The sequence below is a fragment of the Magnolia sinica genome, chromosome 8 (genome assembly GCF_029962835.1).
Source record: "Magnolia sinica isolate HGM2019 chromosome 8, MsV1, whole genome shotgun sequence".
In the NCBI taxonomy this organism is placed as follows: domain Eukaryota; kingdom Viridiplantae; phylum Streptophyta; class Magnoliopsida; order Magnoliales; family Magnoliaceae; genus Magnolia; species Magnolia sinica.
The window spans coordinates 64,048,459-64,057,049 of NC_080580.1; the positions used below are offsets into that span (position 1 = coordinate 64,048,459).

General features: G+C 38.8%; 1 non-coding gene across 1 annotated transcript; it reads right to left on the minus strand.

The window, feature by feature from the left end:
* Window positions 1-5,814: 5,814 nt before the first annotated feature.
* LOC131254483 (small nucleolar RNA R71) lies at window positions 5,815-5,921 on the minus strand. Its single transcript, XR_009175597.1, has one exon. It is a non-coding gene; the product is annotated as a small nucleolar RNA R71 (small nucleolar RNA).
* Window positions 5,922-8,591: the final 2,670 nt, after the last annotated feature.

Genomic DNA, 8,591 nt, shown 5'->3' on the forward strand with positions numbered 1-8,591 from the left:
AATGGTACTATGAGTTTGACCTCATGGGAACTTCCCATGAGGTCGAGCTGTGTGGGCCGAACATCCAATGCACCATTCCATTGTGGGCCATGGGCTTAAAAATGAAGTTAATCCATGACTTGGGTGTGCCACACCACATACTACAGTTGAGAGGGGTTACCCTCCCATTAAAACATTCATGATTATTTATTGGGCCCACCGAGATGTGGTTCACAAATCCAGCCCATCCATTGTGTGTGTACCACTTGGATAGGGGTCAAACCAAGTTTCAGCTGCATCTAAAAGTTAGGTGGGCCTCACCAAGTACTTTTATATATTTTAGGCATGTCTTCACATAGTTTTAGATAGTATGGTATCCCATAACCTAAAGGGGACCCATCAAATGCACCATCTTAATGTTCGACACACATCATGGTAGGCCCCACACAGCTCAGATCTCATGGGAAGTCCCATGAGGTCAACCTCATAGTACCATTATATGTGTGTGTGTGTGTGTGTGTGTATAGAGAGAGAGAGAGAGAGAGAGAGAGAGAGAGAGAGAGAGAGAGAGAGAGTCGGTCTCCTATGAGTAGTACCGCAGGAGACAATTGCATGATCTCCTATGAGCAGTACCGCAGGAGACAATTGCATGATCTCCTATGAGCAGTACCGCAGGAGAGTCCTAGAAGAAAAGACTCTCTCCTACACTCACGGAGAGAAATTTGGAATTGTGGTAGGAGAAAGCCTTTTGCATGAAGATCGTGCGATAGGATTTTGTGTGGGGCGTACTATGATGTTTGTAATAAATCCAACCTGTCCATCCGTTTTTTTAAATCATTTTAGGTTATACGACCAAGAATGAGGAAGTTCCAAAAATTAAATGGGCCACATTAGAGGAAACAGTTGGAATTTAGTGGCCACAATTGAAGTTTACGGTGTTGAGCCCATAATTGAAGCACATGCACAGATCAATTGGATCATACACTTTATAGGCTCCATAGTGATGTTTATTTATCATCCAACATGTTCATAAGATTATACAGCATGGATGAAGGTAAAACACAAATATAAGCTTGATTCAAAACTTACGTGACTCTCAGGAATTTTTTGAAAGATGGATGTTCAATTCAACTATTTCCAATGGTGTGGTCAATTTGAACATTTAATATGGCTGATTTTTTGTATCAATTCCTAAAATTATGTGGTAAAATGAATGGACGGAGAGGATAAAATAAATAAATCATGGTGGATCCATGGAGTTTACTCAGTACGATCCTCTGTTTGCGAAAGCATGACTCTCCGGGCGTAGATTATATATTGAAAGGTTGAGAAGCGAGACTTGCTACCAAGTGACGTCACCAATTTTCGTGGGCCCACCATGATGTATCTTTTGTATCCACACCTTTCATCCATTTGGAGAGATCATTTTAGGGTAATATCCAAAGAATAAGTTAAATCCAAATCTCCAGTGGACCCCAGCACAGAAAACAGTGGGGACAGTGACCTCCACTATTAAAAACTTCTAAAGGCCACAGAAGTTTTAGATCAAGCTGATATTTGTGTTTTCCCTCCTTTCGTGTATTTTTTAACTTTTGAACAGGTTAGATTTCAAATAAACATTATGGCGGGCATTAGGACAGTTTCAACCGTGGGAATCACTTCCCCACTGTTTTCTGAGGTGGGTCCACTACAGCATCCTGACTTTCATGCTTTTTTTCTTGTTTGCTGAATACTTATCGGTCCATCTTAATCACAGATGCAATTACACAATCACACTGTCCAGTTAAATTGTAACAATACTCAAACAGAGAATCCGTATTCTAAGCGTAATCTGTATTCTGTGGTGGGCCCACCATTACATTTATTTTCCATCTAATTTGTTTGATAGGTCTAGAGGAGAAATAAATTTCATATTGATCATCCATGCCGTCTATCTATTTTTTCAAATCATTTTATTGTATGAAATAAAAAACGAGGTCTATCCCAATCTCAACTGGACCACATTACATGAAACAATGTTGAATGAGTGTTGACTGTTAAAAACTTTTTGGGGGCCACATCACATGCTATAACTTCCTGTCAGATTAAAGTTACATGGGCCCCATAATGATTTATTTATTATATCCACACCATTTATCTATTTTTCGAGATCAATTTAGAACATTAAACAAAAAATGAATTATATGCAAAGCTTAAATGGACCACACCAAAAATAGCAGAGTGGATAATGATTTTCACCATTAAAAAAGTTGTAGGGCCCACTATTACGTTTATTTTCCATCTAATCTGTTAATAAGATCACAAATACATAGATCCAGAGGAAAAACAAATTTCATATTGATTAGAAACTTCTGTGACCCCCAAAAGGGTTTACATGGTAGACATTCAATCCCCAACTGCTTTTTACAGTGTGGTCCACTTGATCTTTATATCTGTCTTATCTTTCGGCTCAAGCATTAAGAAGAGCTTGCCAAATGGATGGACGTTTTGGATATAACACATACTTCATAATGGCACCCACAGAACTTGCTGACGTCAATACACCAGCTATATAACTGATGTGTGTTGCACCAGCCAATCCACTTCTGTTCCGTTTCAGAGAGGGACATGGATGGACGGGGCGCGGATTAGATACTAACAAGGTCACTAGCTAATGCCTACTGAAGTGACGTCACCAAGATCTGTGGACCCCACCATGATGGCTGTGTTGTATCCATACTGTCCAACAATTTGTAGAGATCATTTTATGGCATTAGAAAAAGAATGAGATAGATCTAAATTTCAAGTGGACCCCACCAAAGAAAATAGTGGGGACAGTGACACCCACCGTTCAAAAATTCTTAGGGGCCATAGAAGTTTCCGATCAAGCTTATATTTTTGTTTTCACTTCATCTATCTCTATGTTAACTTATGAATAGGTTGGATCTAAAAAATACATCATGGTGGGCCCTATAAATGTTTCAACGGTGGGTGTGACATCCGGGCATTACAGTCCCCACTATTTTTGAATTTTTGAATGGTGGGTGTCATTTATATCTTAGTTTTATGAATATGATACTGCTTAATGTTATGTTTTATACATGTTTGTGTTGTAAGGTGAATCTGAGAGCTTGGATTGAAAAGAATGGTAAAAACATAGATTTAGTGCTCAAAAACCACCAAGGCAAAAGAGGGATCTTAGGAGACCAAAAACAGAGAATTCTCATGCCTAAGATCCAAGGAAACCAAGTACAAAGGATAGAGAAAAGTTTGGCAAAAGCACAAGTTAGACAGCAGAAAAATAGGACCTTTGGTGCCACCTAAGCTAACTTCGGTGCCACCGAAAGTGCACAAAACAGTCCAGCAAGAAAACAACTTAATTCAGTGCTACATAATACAATTTCGATGCCACTTAATGCCATTTCGGTGCCACCTAAGTACTCTACACATACAATTTCAGATGCGATAAATTTTAGATACGATTTTAGTGCCACCAAACCAACTTCGATGCTACCGAAATCGAGCAGAGTTGTAATGTGGGACCAACACGGATTGCGTAATTTGAGGCGATTTGCGGAAATTTCAAGTTGGTGCAAAAGGTGGAGCTTCACAACTATAAATAGGAGTCCTTAGGACGTTCCTAAGCATCTTCTAGGGTTCAAGGAGTGGAGCAAAAGGGCGGAGCTACCGTCCAAAAGTTTTCTTCTTCATTCTTTAGTTGGTTTTTATGCTTTATTTAAGAGACTTTAATTCAATCATGTCTATGGTTGGCTAAACCTCTTAGCTAGGGCTAAGAGGTGAAGCTTGTAGCGTGATTGAGTGTTTACTTTGCTTTGATTTATGTTTATGTTTGAACTTCATTGAATTCCACTTGATTTTAAGGAATATTTTCAATTTTTAATGGTTTGTTGTGACTCAAATTACAATAGATCTGTAATAGCTTTAAATATCTTTTTTCCTATTTGAGATGTGGATTTGGTAAATCTTGTTGTTTGCCATCATCTCTTGGGCATGGTTGGGTGATGGAATCCTTTCCAAATCACCACAATTCTCCTCTATTGAGGCTAGATTAATGAGAAGTTCAGAGATTTGACCGTCTATTCTTCCAACTAGATAGGATAAGACTCTGATTCTAGTTGGATCTCTTGAATTAAGCAAGGTAGCACCTCAATTGCTATAAGTGGATCCTTGGCACCCTAGTTCTCACTTTCAATTAATAGTTCAAACCTTATTCACAAGTACTCCTTTAAATTCAGATTTCTGCTTTAGTTCTTCATCTAGTTCTAGTTCTAGTTAAATTTAGAAGACATACAAGTTTAGTCCCTGTGGATTCAACCTCAGTCTCACCGAGATTATTACTACATTGCGACCCTACATTAGGGTTGTGAACAAGTTCTAGGGCTAAGAGGTGAAGCTCGTAGCGTGATTGGGATGTTTACTTTGCTTTGATTCATGTTTATGTTTGAACTTCATTGAATTCTAGTTGATTCTAAGGAATATTTTCAGTTTTAATGGTTTGTTGTAACTCAAATTACAATAGATCTGTAATAGCTTTAAATATCTTCTTTTCTATTTGAGAATGTGGATTTGATAAATCCTGTTGTTTACCATCGTCTCTTGGGCATGGTTAGGTGATGGAATCCTTTCCAATTCACCACAATTCTCCTCTATTGAGGCTAGATCAATGAGAAGTTTGGAGATTTGACCGACCCTTCTTCCAACTAAATAAGATAGGACTTTGATTCTAGTTAGATCTTGAAATTAAGCAAGGTAGCATCACAATTGCTACAAGTAGATCCTTGGCACCCTAGTTCCCACTTTCAATTAATAATTTAAACTTTATTCACAGTTACTCCTATAAATTCAGATTTCTGCTTTAATTCTTCATATAGTTCTAGTTCTAGTTAAATTCAGAAGACATACAAGTTTAGTCCCTGTGGATTCGAGCTCGGTCTCACCGAAATTATTACTACATCGTGACCCTACACTTGGGGTTATGAACAAGTTTTTGGCGCCGTTGCCAGGTTGCATTTTTCTGAATTTAATTAGTTTTAGAATTAGGTTAATATTAGGACTAATTTTTGGTTTTTAGATAAGGATTTTTTTGCTTTGTTTTTAGAAACTAACTGAATTTTCTATTTTGTAGGGTTCGAACATAGAGATCTCCAACCCAATAACCTCTTTCCAATTCTCTCTCGTTTTCTTTTCTAGATTTCTTAATTGATTTAGTTTTCTTTCTCTCTTAGGTTTAGATTATCTTAATTACCTGAGGGCTGAGAGTGTTTCACGCCCAGGTGGGTCCGTGATAATACTCTATGTCTTTTGAGTAAATGAGAATTAGTCGAAGGGTTACCTATCCATCACTGGATCAGACACCACTTGAGATCCTCAAAGTTAATTGAAGTGATGGCTATAAATCAACCTGCAAATCATCCAAATCCTTATCAACCTCCAGCTAAGGAAGCCCAGGATGAGAATGAGGTGCATCAAGTACCCCCGCCTCATACTTTATGAGATTATTTACAACTGGCGGGGGTGAACACACCTTCTTGTATGGTGTTTCCAAAAAATACTGAAAACATGGATATCAAGCCAAGAGTGATCCAACTCCTTCCAAAGTTCCATGGATTAAAATCTGAAAGTCTATATTTACACATTAAAGAGTTTGATGAGATAATAGCCACTTTATACTTTCCTAATGTGTCTGAGGACACGGTCATTCTGAAACTCTTTCATTTTTTCTTAAAAGAAAAAACTAAGATGTGGTTGCACTCACTACATCCACGATCCATTAGTAGATGGAACAACATGACAATGGAGTTCATAAAGAAATTATTCCCATATCATAAAACGAACACCCTTAGAAAGTTGATCATGAACTTCGCCCAAAAAGAAGATGAAACATTCTTCCAATGATGGGAGTGGTTCAAGGATCTTGTCAGTTCATGTCCACAACACGGTTTTGAAACATGACGCATAATAAGTTTCTTCTATGATGGATTGACATCTTCCATGCACCAAATGGTTGAGATAATGTGGAATGGGGAATTCATGAGCAAAGATGTCAATGATGTGTGTGATTATTTTGATAAGCTTGCTGAAAACACACAATCATGAGACATCCCCCCTAGACCCAATACCACTTCTAAGCCAACGCAAACAAAGGAGAGGGGTGGAATGTATGCTCTGAGAGAAGAAGATGATATAAGTGTTAAAGTGGCCAATCTCACAAGGAAACTTGAGGCCATTGAATTTAAGAAGGACAAGGCCTAAATTCTGCGCAAGTGAATTACTCTACTACATAGAAGGAACTCCTAGCCGTAGTGTTTGCCTTGGCCAAATTTAGGTCCTATTTGATCAGGTCCAAGATTGTTATTTACACTAACTATGTGGTGCTGAAGTATCTTTTTTTTAAGAATGATGCTAAGCCCCACCTGATATGATGGATCCTCCTCCTGAAATTTGATTTAGAAATAAAAGATAAAAAGGGTGTAGAGAACATAGTGGCTGACCATCTTTCGAGACTTAATCTCCCTGATTCCCTTGAGACGATACTCATAAACGACATGTTTCCTGATGAACAATTGTTTAAATTTTTCCACCTACCTTGGTTTGCTGACATTGCAAATTATCTCGCTACAGGTTTCACGTCGACACATTAGACTGCGCAAGATAAGAAAAAGTTCTTTGCCGAGGTACGTAAGTTCTTCTAGGACGATCCATACTTGTTTAAGTACTACTCAGACCAAATTCTAAGGAGATGTGTGCCAGAAAATGAACATTAAAGTATCATCTCCTTTTGTTACTCTCAAGCCTGTGGTGGTCACTTTTCTGCTAAAAATACCATGGCCAAAATTCTGCAGTGCGGCTTCTATTGGCCCACTATGTTCAAGGTCACTCGTGAGTTTTGTAAAGCTTGTGAGTGTTGTAAAAAATTGGGAGCATTGTCCTATCGAAATATTATGCCTCTGAACCCCATTCTGATCATTGAAGCATTTGATTGTTGGGGCAACGATTTCATGAGACCATTCCCCCAAATCTTTTGGAAATTTATACATTCTGCTAGCAATAGACTATGTCACTAAATGGGTCGAAGTGATCCCATGCCGGAACAATGACCATCAGATGGTCATTAGATTCTTAAAAGAAAACATCCGTTCCCAGTTCGGTACGCATCGGGCCATTATTAGTGATGGAGGTTCACATTTCTGTAATAGGCCATTTGAGAACTTAATGAAGAAATATGACATCTCTCATAAAGTGAGCTCTCCATACCACCCACAGACAAGTGGGCAAGCTGAGATTTCCAACAGAGAAATTGAACACATTCTAGAGAAAATGGTTAACCCTGATCGTAAGGATTGGTCAATCCGATTGACCGATGCTTTATAGGCTTATCGCACTGCTTTTAAGACCCACATTGGAATGTCTCCCTTTAGACTCGTCTTTGGAAAAGCTTGCCACTTACCTGTGGAATTGGAACATAGAGCCTACTAGGCTATCAAAAACATGAATTTTAACCTGGACAACGCTGGCTCTCTGCATAAACTTCAGTTAAATGAACTTGAGGAAATACGGAACAACTTGTATGAGAACTAGAGAATTTATAAGGATAGGACGAAGGTATTTCATAATAAGAACATCCTTCAGTAATCATTCTTGACTAGTCAAAAGGTCCTTTTGTATAATTCTCAATTTCATCTTTTTTTAGGTAAACTCTGATCTCGTTAGACCGGCCCTTTCACAGTGTAGACACTAAAAATTGGGGCCCATGCTGATTTGTATGTTATGTTTTTGGTAGTGGGGGTGATTAGGCTGATTTGTGGATGTTGGAGTCGCCACTAGCCAATAAATCTCAAAATCCCACAGTCGGCTAGAATCCGCGGAATACGTAAGGTTGGAGAAATCTGAAGACTCTCCTACCTTAGATTGACTCTTGATCTGCGATCCGGGATTCTGGATAAGGGACTTTGGTTACAAAGAGGGAAGGTGTTAGGCACCCTCTTTGCTCGTAAAAAGGTATAGTCTCTACTTAGTTTGGTAAAACAATCTTAAGGGATGATGGATGTTGTGGTCGAGATGGGATTAGGCACACATGTGGATTTCTGATGTAGTAAGATTTGAGATTTCAGCAAGCCACAGAGCATACGTCCAATGGCGTGTTTAGAAGACGGATGAAATGATGCTTATTCAAAGAGGTAAGAGAAATAGACTAGATCATTAGGAATTTCTGATGTGACAGGATCCGGTGTATGGTAAGTCATAGAGCATACGTTCACTAGAGATCTAAAGAAGCAAGGGGGTTGAGAAGGAAATAGATGTCATAATGAATGCTTGTATGTAAAATAAATGGATCTTTGGCTCGATTTTGAGTAGGCTAAGACATGGACTGCACCATGATCAATCCAGGCTAGGCTTGCGGGGTTAGAAAGGTTAGGATGAGGCTAAAGGGGAACTAAAAATTTGAACTTGGAGGCTTAGGAGCACCTCCTCACCCTCACTCTCTTCCTTTCTCTCTCCCCCTCTCTGTCACTTGGATTTTATGCTCTCTTGGTTGTGTCTGAAATGTGGAGGGAGAGAGGGCTATTTATAGCATTCTCCAATGGCATTGCGGTAATTGGTAGGTAGGTAAG